Source organism: Hydra vulgaris, chromosome 09 (genome assembly GCF_038396675.1).
Source record: "Hydra vulgaris chromosome 09, alternate assembly HydraT2T_AEP".
Lineage (NCBI taxonomy): Eukaryota > Metazoa > Cnidaria > Hydrozoa > Anthoathecata > Hydridae > Hydra > Hydra vulgaris.
Genome location: NC_088928.1, coordinates 62,730,624 through 62,749,667, shown reverse-complemented (window position 1 = coordinate 62,749,667; position 19,044 = coordinate 62,730,624). Strand labels below are relative to the sequence as shown.

The 19,044-nt window shown below is 30.7% G+C and overlaps 1 long non-coding RNA gene across 2 annotated transcripts; it reads left to right on the top strand.

Annotated features, from left to right (window-relative positions):
- The first annotated feature begins 315 nt into the window (after positions 1 to 315).
- Positions 316 to 18,162, top strand: LOC136084914 (uncharacterized). 2 transcript variants are annotated; one of them, XR_010640944.1, is made up of 6 exons: positions 316 to 795; positions 2,388 to 2,546; positions 11,708 to 11,848; positions 16,919 to 16,983; positions 17,146 to 17,201; positions 17,955 to 18,162. It is a non-coding gene; the product is annotated as an uncharacterized LOC136084914 (long non-coding RNA). The 2 variants fall into 2 exon arrangements; XR_010640943.1 differs by having other exon boundaries at positions 320 to 795; positions 11,726 to 11,848.
- The last annotated feature ends 882 nt before the right edge of the window (positions 18,163 to 19,044 follow it).

The window sequence follows — 19,044 nt, the reverse complement described above, 5'->3', positions numbered from 1 at the left end:
ATAAGGTATTAACTTGTTTAATTTAAAAATGTTTGATGTATTGCATCTGTACACTCAATATGTAGCTGGCATTGAACATAAAATTGAAGAAAATTTTCTACTTGTTGTTCATGGCCCAACACAATTAACACAATCTTGAATTTTCTAGTCTAACAAACTTTTTGATTGATCTAATTTATCAGGGCTACAACCATATTTATTGTTGATTAGGCTAATAAAGTATAGGTATTTTTCAACTTTTGCTTTAGAAAGAAGTTTTTAAATAATTTACCTTTTTGAATATTTTCTAAATGGCTTAGGGCTGGCATAAAAAACATTCTAAAAAACATTCCAATATAACATAACTTTAAAAGTTTTCCAAAAAAACCAAGTAAATTAGATAGTCAAGCAGCTGTAACTTTATGTTTTCTGTAATTATGCTACTTTTTTGTATTTTGTTCTATGCTTATGTAATTAATACCATATCATTTTGGAGCCATGCGGTTACTAAGGTCAATATTTACAATACCAGTATTAAAAAGTTATCCATTAATGAGAAATATGCTATGCCTTTTAAACCATCATATGTTCTTTGTACATCAGTATTTTCAGTCTTATTTCGAATGATATTAGTGACAATTTTGGTAATATTTTTAAAAGTGTTAGAAGAAGTTTCTTCGAGTATTATTATAACTTGAAACTTCTGTGAGTTTATTAATATAGAAATCAATATTTTCCATTTTAGTATTATCCATGTAAAGTGTAAATGGATCAAAGAATGAAGTATTAAAACAAATATAATCTGATAAAACAAAGGTAGTTCTTTGTTGGTATTTATAACATAAATGTTGACAGACAAATGATTCGCGTTCAAATTTCAATTTCATTTGTACAAAATAAACACGTTACAACTAAACAGCTATTTTTTAAAAGTGTTATTTCAATTTTTAAACAATTATACATCTGTTTAAAAATAGTTTAGCTCTGGATATGCTGATGTAGCAATTGTCATCTTTTTTATTTAGGACTCAGTTAATTTCAAAAAATGATTACACTTTGTAACTGTTCTGTGCAAGAAAGAGCCTACTTCTTTTCTTTTATAGTTTTCATTGTATTTAGTATTTTATCACTGTGTTTTAAAAAAACACAAAAGTGAACCCAGTACACAACCTACTAAATCTAACAGGACAACTTCAATGTTCTATTTTATGAATAAATCAATCAAAAAGTAAAACAATTGATCTCAAATAGTCAATATATAATTTTATACTCATAGATTTAATGCATGTAACATTTAACCAGGTAACTATTTTATTTTGCAACTTTGTAGCATTTTTTGTTTTTTCAGGAAGACGCAGTTCCCTTCTTTTTTATGGTCACAATATCTGTAAATGATATCTTCACTAATTTTCTTATCGTAAAATATCTTGTTTGATGACCATTCAGCTGTAATTTTCGGTACTTTAAGAGATACTTCATTAAAAATACATGTTTGCTATTTAATAACAATATTCAATAGCCTATTAGGCTTCCTTTTTTTCTTTTAGCTTTAAAAAACGTAAATACATTTGCATTTTCTTTTTTAATTCCTTGAAAGTATCTTTTTAATCATTTAGGTTTTTAATCATGATGAATTAAGAACTAATAGTAGCAGCGACAGTATTGTTTAGTTGATTTTTTTTAACAACAAAGTAACCATTTTTACTTTTTTCCCTACATCGAATTAACTTCGAGACCAGGCCTCTGAAATGAATTTGGCTAATACAATATTGCCCAGCAGACACAATACGTAAAAAAGACGTATTATTTTTATCTTAAACATGTCTTGTCTAGCGCAGATGCGAAAAAACATATTTTAAACGTCTTTCGAAGTCGGTATATTATGTCATCTTTACATTACGTATAAAATACGTTTTATTCTCAGCTGAGCTAGACAATACGTTTTCTAGATTGGTAGAACACGTCTTTATTATCATTATCATTCTAAAGACTTGTTAACTTAAATTGAAATTATTTTAAAATACATTTGTAATTAGGAGAATTTTGATAGACGCTATTTTTTTAACTTCGAATTAACTACTTTGTAAAGTGACCGTTTGTCTAATATAATATATATTAATAATTAACATAGGAAAACCTAATGAAAACCTGGGATCTTTTGGGCAAAAACTGGGTTCATGAAATATACTACTTTTCTATCATAAAAATCTATTTTTTACTAATAAGTAACATAATAGCATAATTAGGCACTTTAAAGTTGTTGTCTCTTTTTTTTATAGCTACCTTATTGCATCATTAATGATGCATTTAACTAACATTAATTAAAATGTTACAACTATTGCAACAACGAAAATCAACATTTTATTTTAATGAATGTTATTTTTGCATAAATATTGCATTATTTTTAGAAATTGTTGAACTTTTGAATTGCAAAGTCATGGTAAAATTAGTGTTAACAAAGTAAAATTTGAAACTTTGACTAGTGGCGAGAGTGCTTTTAAAAGAATTCAAGCAAAGATTTAAAAAAATCAAGAAAAATATAAATAACCTTAATGCACAAATAAGTAGTAAGTTTCCAATATTTTTATTTTTATTTCATAAAGTGTCTTAATCATAATATTATGAACATGATTTGTAATGTGCTATATGTAACTATTGATATGTAACATGATGTGACTATTTTTTGCTTTAATTACTTGTACACAAATAATAAACAATAAGGTTATATATATATATATATATATATATATATATATATATATATATATATATATATATGTATGTATATATAATATATATATATACATGTACATATATATTTATATATATAATATATATATATATACATATATATACATATACATATATATATACATATATATATACACATATATATATACATACATACATGCATACATACATACATGCATACATACATACATACATACATACATACATGCATATATACATATATACATATATACATATATATATATATATACATATATACATATATACATATATACATATATACATATATACATATATACATATATACATATATACATATATACATATATATATATATATATATATATATATATATATATATATATATATATTATATATATATATATATATATATCGTAAATGGTTCTTATGCAGACCAGAATAAAATTAAAATAATAATATTTTTTCTTTCTTTTAATTAAAAGATTGCAGCCCCAAGCCACTGTGGACCAGAGGTCATTTTAGGTTTGATGGAGTGTCACCTGGGATTTTTTTACTGATAAGTTATTGCTATCATTATAGTAAAAAAATTTAATCATATTAAAAATTAGTTTCACTTGCTAAGACAATTAAATTTTAAAATCAATTTTCAAATAAAATGTGAAAATGAATAAGTAGAATTAAATTGAGTTCCGAATTTTATGTAGGAGATCTCTTTTATTTGCCGGGCAATCATTTAAACTAAAATTTAAATTTAGTTAAAAATGTTAATGTTGTGTATTTAGTATACTCGACTACAAATTGGACTTTTTCTATAAGCTTAAACATCAAACAGTGCTTCTCCATTAATAAAACCTGTCCAGTTGTTCTCTTAGTGTAATTTCACCTCATAAACATCACCAAGCAAATTCATTAAATAAAAATACCAAGTATATTATGTCTGGAAACAGTTTCTTACATGATTCGGTTTGTGCAGTGTGTTGGTTTGAAAAAGTGTCAGATCTGAAAAAGTCACTATCTGAAGTCACCACCCGAATACAAGATATTATCAAGCACTACATATATGATGGTTATGATAAAAATATTATGAGTTTTCCTAATGTCATATGTGGTAGTTGTAAACGAAATTTATACCCTCTCAAGAGTGGCCATACTTCTAGAGGATCATGCGGACTTCAAGTTGCTAAGGTATTTTGTATACTAATAGCAATTAAGTGTATACTTTTTCAATGTTTGTAATGTAAAAGAGTTAATTTTTTGTGTGTGGTTGCACTATATGGGTAGTCTTTTATTCCTGGTCATGTAATTGTTAGCAATAACGTTAGGAACGCCTATCTCTATTAGAGTTGAAGCTCCTAATTTAAAGAGTAACAGAAGCAGTAAACAGCTTTTTCTTTAAACAGTCATGGAACTGCAAGTCTCACTTGAACTACTTGATAATGCTACTAAAAAGCTTTGTTCTACAATTAGAACTGGATTGAATAGAAGAGACTCTGTGGAAGAAAATATAGTTTAAAAACTAGATAATCTTAAAGAACAACTAGATGAATTTTATAGCGTAGAGCAATTTGAATTTATTTCTAACCAGAATGAAGCTATCATAAGAGATTTAGTATATAATGAAAATCCTTCTGATTTAATCCTGCATGTTATTAAAGAAAGAGGTATAAATCTATGTTTAGGTTTTGTATGAGTTTCTTTAAATGGTGGAGGAGGCTTCCTTAAAGTTATGAATGTTTTTGAAGAACAAGAGTTTAAAAATAAATTTATGAATAGAGGCGTTCAAAAAGTTCTTATTATAGCAATTGTTGAAGGTATTCCTGAAAAATATGAAAACCTTAGATTAGTGCTTGAGAAACTCAGTCTTGAGGATGTAAACTATTATATTGCTTTTGATCTTAAATGTGCTAATGTATTATTTGGTCTTTCATCACATGCAGGTAAAAAAGCTTGCTTGTGGTGTAGTTGTGAATGTACGCTTGATAAAGGAACTCTTAGAACTATCCTCAATATTGATTCCTGTTATGAAGCATATATTAAAAATGGATCTATCAGATCGTCCATGAAGGAATTTGATAACATTGTGAACAAACGCCTAATAAATCTTAACACCGATAAAAGTACTGTGCTAGAAAATTTAGTTGCTCCACCTGAGCTACATCTTCTCATTGGAGCAGTAGATAAAATAGCAGGATTTCTTTTAACTGAATGGGATGGTTTTGATTGTGATTGAAAAAACACTATATAATTAAAAGGGGATATCATCGAGTTGGATGGGATGGTAATGATGCAAATAAAATTTTAAAATTAATTGATGAACTTACACTTGAAGTGCAACTTAAAGTACCATATCTACTTCCTGTAATCCAAAGCTTAAGAACTTTTAAATCTGTAAAAGAAGCTTGTTTTGGAAGAAATCTCGATTCTGACTCAGAACACAAAATATCATTGTTAAAAAATGCTTTTCTATGCCTACAAGAGGCAGCTTTTTCTCTTAGAAAGACACTAACAGTGTCATGGAAAATCCATATTATATGATGCCATGTTTTTCCTTTTGTAAAGCATGCAGGATGCGGCTTGTCAAAGTATGCAGAACAGTGTGGTGAGGCGATTCATGCAAAGCTTAAGCCTACATGGCAAATATATAAACTTAATATAGATCATAAGGATTATGGAGATAGATTAAAAACTGCTGTTGTTGATTTTGTAATTAAAAGATTATAGTGTTTTATAGTTATAGGAATTATACTTTGTAAAAGTTTTCATTTTCATTTTATTGTAAAGTAAAGCTGTCTTAGAAAAAGTTGTGGGATTGGAGCGAAGAGAAAAATATAACCCACAATTTAAGACACCCCATACCCACCTGTGTTAAATAGGTTTTCAAAAAAAACTTTTTCACTGACCTAAAATAAATCAAAATTAATCAATAGATTTTAAATTTCATCCAAAAATACTTTGGCATTCAGGATTTATGGACATATAAAATTAACAACCCCCTCATTTTTGTTGATGTGGGAAAGGGTTCACAGTTTTGTGTTTTTTCCACTCATAGCAAGTAAAACTAATTTTAAATATGATTAAATCATTTTGCTATAATAAAAGCAATTCCTTATCAGTAAAAAAATCCCAGGTAACACTCCATCAAACCTAATATGCCTTCTGGTCCACAGTGAAGCCAAATCCTTAATCAATGATATCAGTACATACAGTACAGGCTTTAGTACATACATCCACTGATTTAGGGAGAACCTGCAAGGTAGTTGATATGTATATATATGTTGATATGTAATTGATATGTATGTATATATATATATATATATATATATATATATATATATATATATATATATATATATATATATATATATTGATGTAACAACACTCAACGCATGATTTACAGTAAAAAAAATAAAAATAACAACATTTTATTAAAAAAAAATAAAAATAAAAACATTGTTTATATTGTTAAAATCATTCTGGTCAATTAAATTTGTGTTTTTGCGGTTTTTTAAAAAACGATTAATTTGTAATTAAATTTATAGTTTTTACTTTCTGACAACATGCAAATGTTGGACAAAAGTCAAAAGTAATTAAAAGTAATGACGTGACGTATTTGTTGGCACGAGAATCATTTTTTTCCTTCCGTACTCCCAAATGCAACAAACTATAGAACTATATATATATATATATATATATATATATATATATATAGATATATATATATATATATATATATATATATATATATATATATATATATATATATATATATCTATATATATATATATATATATATCTATATATATATATATATATATATATATATATATATATATATATATATATATATATATATATATATATATATATATATATTATATATATATATATATATAAATATTTCTACATAAATAGAAATAGTAGATCTTTTAAAAACAATAATGTTTTTTGCTTTTTTTATTAAGAATGTTTTTATCTTTATCTCTTAACTGTTTTATGCTGTTTTTATTTGTTTATGTTTTTTTGATTTTATTATTTATTGATTGACAAAACGAAGTGTGCATACATCGAATGATTCAGGAAGAACCCGCTTTATGTCCCCATAGTATAGTTTATGTCCTCTTATGGTTGGGATCCCATCTACTAAAGGTTTTATTTGGCCCTGCAATCTTTTAATTAACAAAATGAAAGAAAAAAAATTTTTAAATTTATTATTGTCTTGCCTTTTAGCAGTCTCTTTAAAGCAACATAATAGGTAAAGAACATATACTGTTTGTTAAGAGACTTGCAAGTGTGTGTGTATATATATATATATATATATATATATATATATATATATATATATATATATATATATATATATATATATATATATATATATATATATATATATATATATATATATATATATGTATATATTTTTAAACATCTTCGCTTCCAACAAGGCTGCAAGCAGCCACTTATTAAAGTTGGAAGTTACTGAAAGAGAAAAGATGAAGATTGTATTGCAAGATAACGATTGACTGACGATTTAAAAGGTTGCAAATTATATGAATCAGGAAAGCAAGATGAAGGAAGCGATTTCCAAAGAGCTGATGTTCGAGGAAAAAAACTAGATGAATAAGCGTTTTTGGAGCACTTAGGAACAGTCACAGAAAAAGGATGACACTTAATTTAATGACGAGTAACACGAGAATGAATTTTAGTAGATGGCACAAGAGACGCTAGCTCTTTAGAGCAGTGCCCATTATAGTATTTGTAGAAAAGAGAAAGAGAAGCAACATTACGACGATGTGATAATGGTTGGAGGTTGGCTGCAAGAGCAGGTCCAACTATGTTTACAATGCGTTTTTGCACCTTGTCTAAAAGAGAAAGGGCATCATTAGAAGATCCGCCCCAGATATGGCAACAGTATTCCATACAAGGACAGATTTTGGATTTATAGAGATAGAGAATAGAAGCCAGAGTAAGAAAGTGGCGAGCTCGATAAAGAGATGCAACCTTAGCAGATGCTAATTTTGCCACCGATTTGATATATGGTTTCCAAGAAAGATTCGAAGTAAGAGTTAATCCAAGAAGATGAAGAGTAGGTGACTCATAGAGTACATCACCGTTCATAAATATAGGAAGATCTAAAATATTGCGATAACGATTGCCTGAAAAAAATTGAGTTTTATCTAAATTAAAGTTCACCAGCCACTGTGAGCCCCATACTGTAGCAGAAGTGAGATCCTTTTCAAGCTCAAATGCCCCCTCCAAGCAATCAGAAGGTGTTGGTTTCTTATCACAACAAGAATAAATGGTAGTATCATCAGCAAACAATGCCACCTTAGATGTGAGAATATCTGGAAGATCGTTAATGTAAAATAAACAGAGTATAGCGCCAAGGATAGAACCTTGAGGAACCCCTGAAGTTACAGAATAAGAAGAAGAGTGTTGTCCATCGAGGACAACTTTTATGCTACGATTGGAAAGGAAAGATTCAATGATCTTAAAGATGTTGCCGGATACACCATAAGAAAAAAGCTTATGGAGAAGACCAGCATGCCAAACTTTATCAAACGCTTTTGAAATGTCAAGAGCGATGGCCTTAACCTCTCCACCTTCATCTAATGCATGATAAAACCTGTCAGTTATTACTGTTAGCAAATCAGCTGCAGAACGAGAAGATCGAAATCCATATTGATGGTTAGAAAGTAAGTTATTAGATTCAAGATGAGAAATTAGGTGTTTGTTAATTAAAGATTCAAAAACCTTGCTTATGATAGGAAGAAGACTTATGGGACGGTAGTTAGACAAATCAGATCGCTCCCCAGAATTTTTGAAGATAGGGATAATAGATGCGGCTTTCCAGCAGGCTGGAAAACAAGACTCTGATAAGCACTTGTTGAATAGTTTTGAGAGTATAGACGACAGCTCCGGAGAACACTTCTGCAAGACAATAACAGGTATGTTGTCTGGGCCACAAGCTGTGGAAGAGTCTAGGCAGGAAATCACTTTAGATACAGATGCTGGAGTCATATGAATGTCAAGCAATGGATCAACCTGTTTGTTGGCAATATCAGGTAGAACGCAATTAGTGGAATCAAGAGATGATATTGATGAAAAGTTTTTCGCAAACAATTCGGCTTTGTCTTTAGGTGAGGTGACAAAGTCTGAACCGTACAAGAGAGGTGGAATTATAGATTTGCTCTTTTTATTGATATTATTAAAGATTCTCCAGAAGTCACAAGAGCCTAATTTTTGAGATGAGATACGAGATTTCATGACCTGAGAATAGCGGGTTTTGGTGTTAGACAAAACCTTTTTACAGTTGTTTCTAGCAGTAATAAACAGACGTCTGTTTTCTGGAGAATTGTTTTGCTGGTAAATATGGAAGTAACGGTTTTGATTGGCAATCGCAGCAGCACAGTGTGAGGAAAACCATGGAGGAGAGTGAGGCTTGACCTGGAATCGTTGAGAGGGAATAAAAGATTCTATGCCTGCCTGAATTCACGAAGTTATGTAAGAAGCACATTTGTCGACAGGAAGACGAAAGATTTCTACCCAAGGGCCATCACGAAGAAAATCACGGAAAGAATCCCAGTCAGCTTTAATGTAGTTGTAAGAGGTTCGATAATAGGGGGATTCAGGTGATGAAGAAGCATGAGATATTAGTTTTAAAGAGATCAAACTGTGATCAGAAGCACCTAAGGGTGAATGTGGAGAAACTGAGCACTGACTAGGATCAGAAACAAGACATAAGTCAAGTAGAGAAGGTAAATGATTAGGGTTGTCAGGAAAGCGAGTTGGAAAGTTGACTATTTGAGTTAGGGATTGAGAAAGGCAAAAGTTGTGGGCTTTAATGCCTGCAGAGTCACTGACACTAGAGCCAAGCCATTCAGAGTGGTGAGCATTAAAGTCACCGACAACAACTATATTAGCTGATGGATAAAGAGAGAGGGCTTGGTCAGATATGATCGGAAATAACATCAAAAAGAGTGCAGTCTTGAGATGAAGGAGAGCGATATAGAACAAAGAGAAAGGCAATAGAGTGAAGTGGTGCTAAACGAAAGCACATGAAAGAATAGTCTGTGGATTCAAACCTAGTTTTACGACAAACAGGTGAATTCTTACGAATGTAAATGCCCAGGCCAAGCATGTGACTATTGGAGTCTTTACGAATCAGAGGAAGATAACCATCAACACTAAGATCACAAGATGAGACAGTCAAACTCAAATTAGTCTCACAAAGAGCAAGTAGGTCTGGTGAACTTTGCAAGAGATAAGACTCAACAGAAGAAAAGTTACTTCGAAGACCACGAATATTAGTGAATGATAGGTTTAGAGAACTTGGTGATGATGATGGTTTTTTGTGTTTTATAGTTTTTGGTACTTTATTCATTTTTAAATTAGATTGAAGAACTTGATTCAAAGCTTAGATAGTACTCAGGACACCGTTTAATAGCCCAAGCAATTGCCTCATTACTACTAATAAACCCTAAGCCGTAACAAAGGGCTCCAAATGTGGCCTCCGCAATGCACACCAAAAGTACAAACAGGGACACCATCCATGCGCAACATGGCACTGTTAATACTTTGATATTTTTCAACTGTTGATGGAATCAGCCTCTCTGAGAGCTACCACAGAGTTCGGGAAACCTGACTACCAGCCGGCCTCAGAACCATAAAACTGAGTTTTAGAGCTGTACCCTCATTAGGAGATAATAGAATGAGTTGCCTAGTCATAAAAACAGTGACACAAGCAAACCCATGCATTGAGTCAAGAAGATCCAGCATTTAACATCCTAAACTGGAAACAATGTATTAAAAATACATCTGCGCCAGCCTAATAGATGAAGAAGGGGTGCGAGGCTGGTCAACAGATAGAATCTGTTTACCCCTTAAGGTAACAGATTCTATCTGTTACCTTACCTTACCTGTTACCTTACCTCTACCTGTTACCTTACCTAACAGATTCTATCTGTTACCTTACCAACAGATAGAATCTGTTTACCCCTTAAGGTAAACAGATAGAATCTGTTTACCCCTTAATATATATATATATATATACACACACACACACCCACATGTGTATATATATATATATATATATATATATATATATATATATATATATATATATATATATATATATACACACACACACCCACATGTATATATATATAGATTCTAGAATAAAGAAAACAGGTCATATATATATATATATATATATATATATATATATATATATATATATATATATATATATATATATATATATATATATATATATATATATATATATATATATATATATATATTTATACCCACATGTGTATATATAGATTTTAGAATAAAGAAAACAGCTCATGTCAAAATTTGTTTTAGCTTTGAATTTAAGGTCAGGGTCTAATGTTGATTCTAATTTAATATATTTTTTTATAGTTATAAGTAAATTAAATAAAAACATATGGCTTATTTTTGGAAGTACAGAAGGGTGTTGCTTTTTTAAAAGATGAATTTCAATACCCAGTCACACCTATACTAAGCAGTGAACTCTCTCACACAGAAAATAATTGCTTAATTAACAATGCTGAAAATTTATTAAGGGAATCTGTATGTCTTGAATAAGAAGAAATCAAATATGATTCTAACTTTAGTGAATAAAATACATCTTCAGATTTTGATTTTTGTTATAACAATGAAGATAATGTTGATAGAAAAGATGATCCAACTTTAAGCCAAGATTTAGCTGTCATTGTAAGTAAGTATAATCTTCCTAGACTTTGTACAAATAAGTTACTAGCCATGCCTAGAAAACAAGGGCATATACTCCCAAAAGATGCAGATGTAGAAGTTATGTTTAAAATAAGAAATTGTTTAAATTATATTTAAGAAATATAAGACAATTGTAAGAGATTTTTCTTGAAAAACAATGAATATTAATTGAAATTTTTAATTTTAAATGCTATTTTAGATTAAAAATCTTATTTTGTAGGCATTTTAAATTTTGTAGGCATTTTGTATTTTGTAGGCATTTATTCGTCAAGCTCATCATCATGTCAGGTAGCTTGGCTAACTCAATTTCTTCAATCAAATTCTTCTTGTCAATCAAAACCCTCACTAGACTTGTTTTGAATGTTTTCTCCTGAATCAGGTACACTGAAATTATATTTTTATTAAAATTGAATGAGAAATAATATAAATTAATGAGTTAATGAGCTTATTAATTTATATTATTTATGAATGAAATATCAAGGGTTGCAAATTCCAAATCAAGGAATTATAAATAAAAGTATTAAATCATAGAAATTTGAAAATCTGGAAAATACTTCATCTAAGCTTTTGTTTGAGTTGGTTGGGTTTGTTTGAGTTTGTTTGTTTTTGTTTTTTTTTAAACATCTTCGCTTCCAACAAGGCTGCAAGCAGCCACTAATTAAAGTTGGAAGTTTCTGAAGTTTTAATTAAATTAAAGTTGGAAGTTACTGAGAAAAGATGAAGATTGCAGAGCAAGATAACGATTGACGGACGACTTAAAAGATTGCAAATTATATGAATCAGGAAAGCAAGATGAAGGAAGCGAATTCCAAAGAGCTGATGTTCGAGGAAAAAAACTAGACGAATAAGCATTTTTGGAGCACTTAGGAACAGTCACAGAAAAAGGATGACACTTGATTGAATGACGAGTAACACGAGAATGAATTATAGTAGATGGCACAAGAGATGCTAGCTCTTTAGAGCAGTGCCCATTATAGTATTTGTAGAAAAAAGAAAGAGAAGCAACATTACGACGATATGATAATGGTTGGAGGTTGGCTGCAAGAGCAGGTTTAACTATGTTTACAGTGGGTTTATGCACCTTGTCTAAAAGAGAAAGGGCATCATCAGAAGAACCGCCCCAGATATGGCAACAATATTCCATACAAGGCCGGATTTGAGATTTATAGAGATAGAGAATAGAATCCAAAGTAAGAAAGTGACGAGCTCGATAAAGAGATGCAACCTTAGCAGATGCTAATTTTGCAACTGATTTGATATATGTTTTCCAAGAAAGATTGGAAGTAAGAGTTAATCCTAGAAGATGAAGAGTAAGTGACTCATCGAGTACATCACCACTCATAAATATAGGAAGATCTAAATTATTGCGATAACGATTGGCTGAAAAAATTGAGTTTTATCTGAATCAAAGTTCACCAGCCACTGTGAGCCCCATGCTATAGCAGAAGTGAGATCCTTTTCAAGCTCAAATGCCCCCTCCAAGCAATCAGAGGGTGTTGGTTTCTTATCACAACAAGAATAAATGGTAGTATCATCAGCAAACAATGCCACCTTAGATGTGAGAATATCTGGAAGATCGTTAATGTAAATTAAACAGAGTATAGGGCGAAGGATAGAACCTTGAGGAACCCCTGAAGTTACAGAATAAGAAGAAGAGTGTTGTCCATCAAGGACAACTTTTATGCTACGATTGGATAGGAAAGATTCAATGATCTTAAAGATGTTGCCGGATACACCATAAGAAGAAAGCTTATGGAGAAGACCAGCACTTTATCAAAAGGTTTTGAAATGTCAAGAGCGATAGCCTTAACCTCTCCACCTTTATCTAATGCACGATAAAACTTGTCAGTTATTACTGTTAGAAAATCAGCTGTAGAACGAGAAGATCGAAATCCATATTGATGGTCAGAAAGTAAGTTATTAGATTCATGATGAGAAATTAAGTGTTTGTTAATTAAAGATTCAAAAACCTTGCTTATGATAGGAAGAAGACTTATGGGAAGGTAGTTAGACAAATCAGATCACTCTCCAGAGTTGGTTGAGGTTGAGTCTTATCTCTTGCAAGTTCACCAGACCTACTTGCTCTTTCTGAGACAAATTTGATTTCAGCTGTCTCATCTTGTGATCTTAGTGTTGATGGTTATCTTCCTCTGATTCGTAAAGACTCCAATAGTCACATGCTTGGCCTGGGCATTTACATTCGTAAGAATTCACCTGTTTGTCGTGAAACTAGGTTTGAATCCACAGACTATTCTTTCATGTGCTTTCGTTTAGCACCACTTCACTCTATTGCCTTTCTCTTTGTTCTATATCACTCTCCTTCATCTCAAGACTGCACTCTTTTTGATGTTATTTCCGATCATATTGACCAAGCCCTCTCTCTTTATCCATCATCTAATATAGTTGTTGTCGGTGACTTTAATGCTCACCACTCTGAATGGCTTGGCTCTAGTGTCAGTGACTCTGCAGGCATTAAAGCCCACAACTTTTGCCTTTCTCAATCCCTAACTCAAATAGTCAACTTTCCAACTCGCTTTCCTGACAACCCTAATCATTTACCTTCTCTACTTGACTTATGTCTTGTTTCTGATCCTAGTCAGTGCTCAGTTTCTCCACATTCACCCTTAGGTGCTTCTGATCACAGTTTGATCTCTTTAAAACTAATATCTCATGCTTCTTCATCACCTGAATCCCCCTATTATCGAACCTCTTACAACTACAGTAAAGCTGATTGGGATTCTTTCCGTGATTTTCTTCGTGATGGCCCTTGGGTAGAAATCTTTCGTCTTCCTGTCGACAAATGTGCTTCTTACATAACTTTGTGGATTCAGGCAGGCATGGAATCTTTTATTCCCTCTTGACGATTCCAGGTCAAACCTCACTCTCCTCCATGGTTTTCCTCACACTGTGCTGCTGCGATTGCCAATCGAAACCGTTACTTCCATATTTATCAGCAAAACTATTCTCCAGAAACAATTGTAAAAAGGTTTTGTCTAACGCCAAAACCCACTATTCTCAGGTCATGAAACCTCGTATCTTATCTCAAAAATTAGGCTCTCGTGACTTCTAGAGAATTTTTAATAATATCAATAATAAGGGCAAGTCTATAATTTTACCTCTCATGCATGGTTCAGACTTTGTCACCTCACCTAAAGACAAAGCCGAATTGTTTGCTAAAATCTTTTCATCAATATCATTTTTTGATTCCACTAATTGCGTTCTACCTGATATTGCAAACAAACAGGTTGATCCATTGCTTGACATTCATATGACTCCAGCATCTGTATCTAAAGTGATTTCCTGCCTAGACTCTTCTACAGCTTGTGGCCTGGACAACATACCTGTTATTGTCTTGCAGAAGTGTTCTCCGGAGCTGTCGTCTATACTCTTAAAACTATTCAACAAGTGCTTATCATAGTCTTGCTTTCCAGCCTGCTAGAAAGCGGCATCTGTTATCCCTATCTTTAAAAATTCTGGAGAGCGATCTGATTTGTCTAACTACTGTCCCTTAAGTCTTCTTTGTATCATAAGCAAGGTTTTTGAATCTTTAATTAACAAACATTTAATTTCTTATCTTGAATCTAATAACTTACTTTCTGATCATCAATATGGATTTCGATCTTCTCGTTCTACAGCTGATTTGCTAACAGTAATAACTGACAGGTTTTATCGTGCATTAGATGAAGGTGGAGAGGTTAAGGCCATCGCTTTTGACATTTCAAAACCTTTTGATAAAGTGCTGGTCTTCTCCATAAGCTTTCTTCTTATGGTGTATCTGGCAACATCTTTAAGCATATTGAATCCTTTCTTTCCAATCGTAGCATAAAAGTTGTCCTCGATGGACAACGCTCTTCTTTTTATTCTGTAACTTCAGGGGTTCCTCAAGGTTATATCCTTGGCCCTATACTCTTTTTAATTTACATTAACGATCTTCCAGATATTCTCACATCTAAGGTGGCATTGTTTGCTGATGATACTACCATTTATTCTTGATAAGAAACCAACACCCTCTGATTGCTTGGAGGGGGCATTTGAGCTTGAAAATGATCTCACTTCTGCTACAGTATGGGGCTCACAGTGGCTGGTGAACTTTAATTCAGATAAAACTCAATTTTTTTCAGCCAATTGTTATTGCAATAATTTAGATCTTCCTATATTTATGATCTGTGATGTACTTGATGAGTCACCTACTCTTCATATTCTAGGATTAACTCTTACTTCCAATCTTTCTTGGAAAACATTTATCAAATCAGTTGCAAAATTAGCATCTGCTAAGGTTGCATCTCTTTATCGAGCTCGTCACTTTCTTACTTTGGATTCTATTCTCTATCTCTATAAATTTCAAATCCGGCCTTGTATGGAATTCTGTTTCCATATCTGGGTTGGTTCTCCTAATGATGCCCTTTCTCTTTTAAACAAGGTGTAAAAAGGCATTGTAAACATAGTTAAACCTGCTCTTGCAGCCAACCTCCAACCATTATCACATCGTCGTAATGTTGCTTCTTTTTCTCTTTTCACCAATACTATAATGGGCACTGCTCTAAAGAGCTAGCGTCTCTTGTGCCATCTACCAGAATTCATTCTCGTGTTACTCGTCATTTAATTAGGTCTCACCTTTTTTCTGTGACTGTTCCTAAGTGCTCCAAAAATGCTTATTCGTCTAGTTTATTTCCTCAAACATTACTTCTTTGGATTTCACTTCCTTCATCTTGCTTTCCTGATTCATACAATTTGCAATCTTTTAAGTCGTCCGTCAATCGTTATCTTGCTCTGCAATCTTCATCTTTTCTCAGTAACTTCCAACTTTAATTTAATTAAAACTTCAGTAACTTCCAAACATTAATTAGTGGCTGCTTGCAGCCTTGTTGGAAGCGAAGATGTTTAAAAAAAAAAAAAAAAGCAATGTCTACAATCAGATAAATCAGGTGGGAGTACTCACTTAGAAATCTCATGTCAACAGCTAGTATGTTTAAATTTTATTAAGTTATTTTTATATCTAAATATGTTGTTTTCGATTATATTTGGCTATAAAATTTATTTTAGAATATCAAAAAAAACAACCTTTCATTATTAATTGAGATTTGAGATGGAATAAATACATTATTAAAAGTTAATAACAAAATTGGGACTCTAAATGAAATAAATATGATAATGGATGTTGAAACATTGGGAAAAAAAAATTTACTAAAGGACATGGATAAAAATACGATATTGGTATTTTATATGATTATATCATCCATAAATATACTTTTAAAATTTAAATCAACGGCGCACTGATTTAAGTTTGCACTTACAAAAATGAGGAGCATTCAGCAAACATGCTATTTTTCTATATACTGCTTTTAAATCATGTTGCAGATTTTTCTAGTACTAAAATGAAGATTTATTTAGTTTTTCTCTGGATTATTAAATTTATATTTAAGTATTTTTTTATTTTATTTACTTGCAGTTGGAAGAGCTAAAAGGTATTGGTGGCGATAATTTTGAACAATTTACACGCAATATAATAACAAAGTAAATTTATAACTAATACAATTTTTAAATGATTATATTTTATTCTGGTAACAATTTAAAAACATTTCGGTTTAAGTTGTGAATATGATTTAAACATATATTTTTTTCATAGTAAATTATCTGGTTATATATATAATTTTTTCATATCATTTCATTTTTCAGATTGTTCATTGTTGAGCTATGATCAAAAATGAATTTGAAAGGAAAGGACCGTAAAGGTACTTCAAAAATAAAGATTTTCTTTGACAAATTAGAGTACAATAGTGTAATGAGTACAATAGTGCAATGAGTACAATAGTGTAATGAGTACAATAGTGTAATGAGTACAATAGTGCAATTTACGGTGAGATCAGTTATAAATAGCTGTACTAACAGTTTTATATAATATATACATTAGGGTGTCCCAAAAAACAACATTTTTGAAAAATAAATGCAGAGACCCCCTTAATGTGTTCTATCTAATACAAAAACACTAGATTTAAAATTTTTTTGAATAAAAAATATTTTAAGGGGTCCCTCAAGACCCTCGAATATTTAATGGGTCCCTAATATTTTCAAAAAAAAAAATTTTCAAAAATATGTCAACCTGGTACTCAAATGAAACGAAATTATATAAAAATTTCAAAAATAATATAAATTTCAAATATAGAATTGTTATTTTTGGTTTTATTACATGAAGAATTACGTGTTATAACAAAAAACAAAAAAATGCATTTTCTATGTATTTTTATGACAATTTTGATAAATAAGTTAAAATTTTTCCAAATTAAATATTATTTTTGAAATTTTTATATAATTTTGCTTCATTTGAGTACCAGGTTGACACACTTTTGAAAAACTTTTTTTTTGAAAATATTAGGGACTCATTAAATATTCGAGGGTCTCTGCATATATTTTTCAAAAATGTTATTTTTTGGGACACCCTAATATACATATATCTTATGTATTTAATAATATTAATAAAATTATAGGCGCAGTTATGGCTAAATGGTCAAATGCTGATCAAAGATCTATACGAAAAATTGTAGGAAACAAGTTGAAAAATGCACCCGCTGAGTTAAAACTTTCGCCAAAATAGAACTAATTAATTTCATTTTATATTCATTATTATTATTTATTATTTCATTTATTTAACACCTAATGTAATTTACAAGGTAAAAAAGAAAAATAAGAAAGTTATTTCTCGTGATTTTCACTTAAGAATTTTTTCTTCCAGAATTTGTTTAAAAGTTCCTCTTTGCTCTTTCGCATTCCAGCACTCTATTGCATGTTTCAAAGTTTGTTTAACTTCGGAGGGAATTTCACTTTTAGAAAGTGCTATTTTTATCTTCTTTTTATTTTGAATTAAGTTTTGAAAATTTAGCATCCGAAAACGGCATGGGTCCTGAATATCGCCAACAAACGAATGTTTAAATAAGGGGTGTTTCAGTTGTGAAAAGATAATGTCTGAAGTTGTTTTATTATTAAGAAGACGAAGAAACAAGTTTAATTTATTTTGTTGAATACTTTTTGAAATTTCCTGGATTTTAAATAGCGAATTTGTATAGTTCTTACTGTGTTTTGAAACATTTAAAAGCGATTTTAGTGCACTCCTTCCAATTACATCTAGCTTTTTCATCAAATCAGAATTATTTTCACTTATCTCCATACCATAAGTTAAGGTAGGGACTGCCAATAATTTATATATATAAGAAATAGAACTCGGGTGGGCAAACCGGATTCCAGATTGAATAAGAGTTTGAACAACAGCTCTAAAGTTTGAAATTTTTTCATCAACATTTGTATTATTGAGTGAAGCAAAAGTTGAATGTTTAGTATCCCATGTGAATCTAAGTTTATTCTAAAGATTTATTTTATTACTAGATATCGTTATCGTATTGGTTTGTATTTGTGCTTTACCTGAAATCAAGAATTCAGTTTTTTCGGCATTTATTTTAATACAATTTAAATTACTGTAAATATTGCATGTTTTTATCAGCTTTTTGAGACCAGAGAGGGTAGAGCTTAAAAGTATGATATCATCCGCATATGCCACCACACCAGTGAAGTTACCATATATCG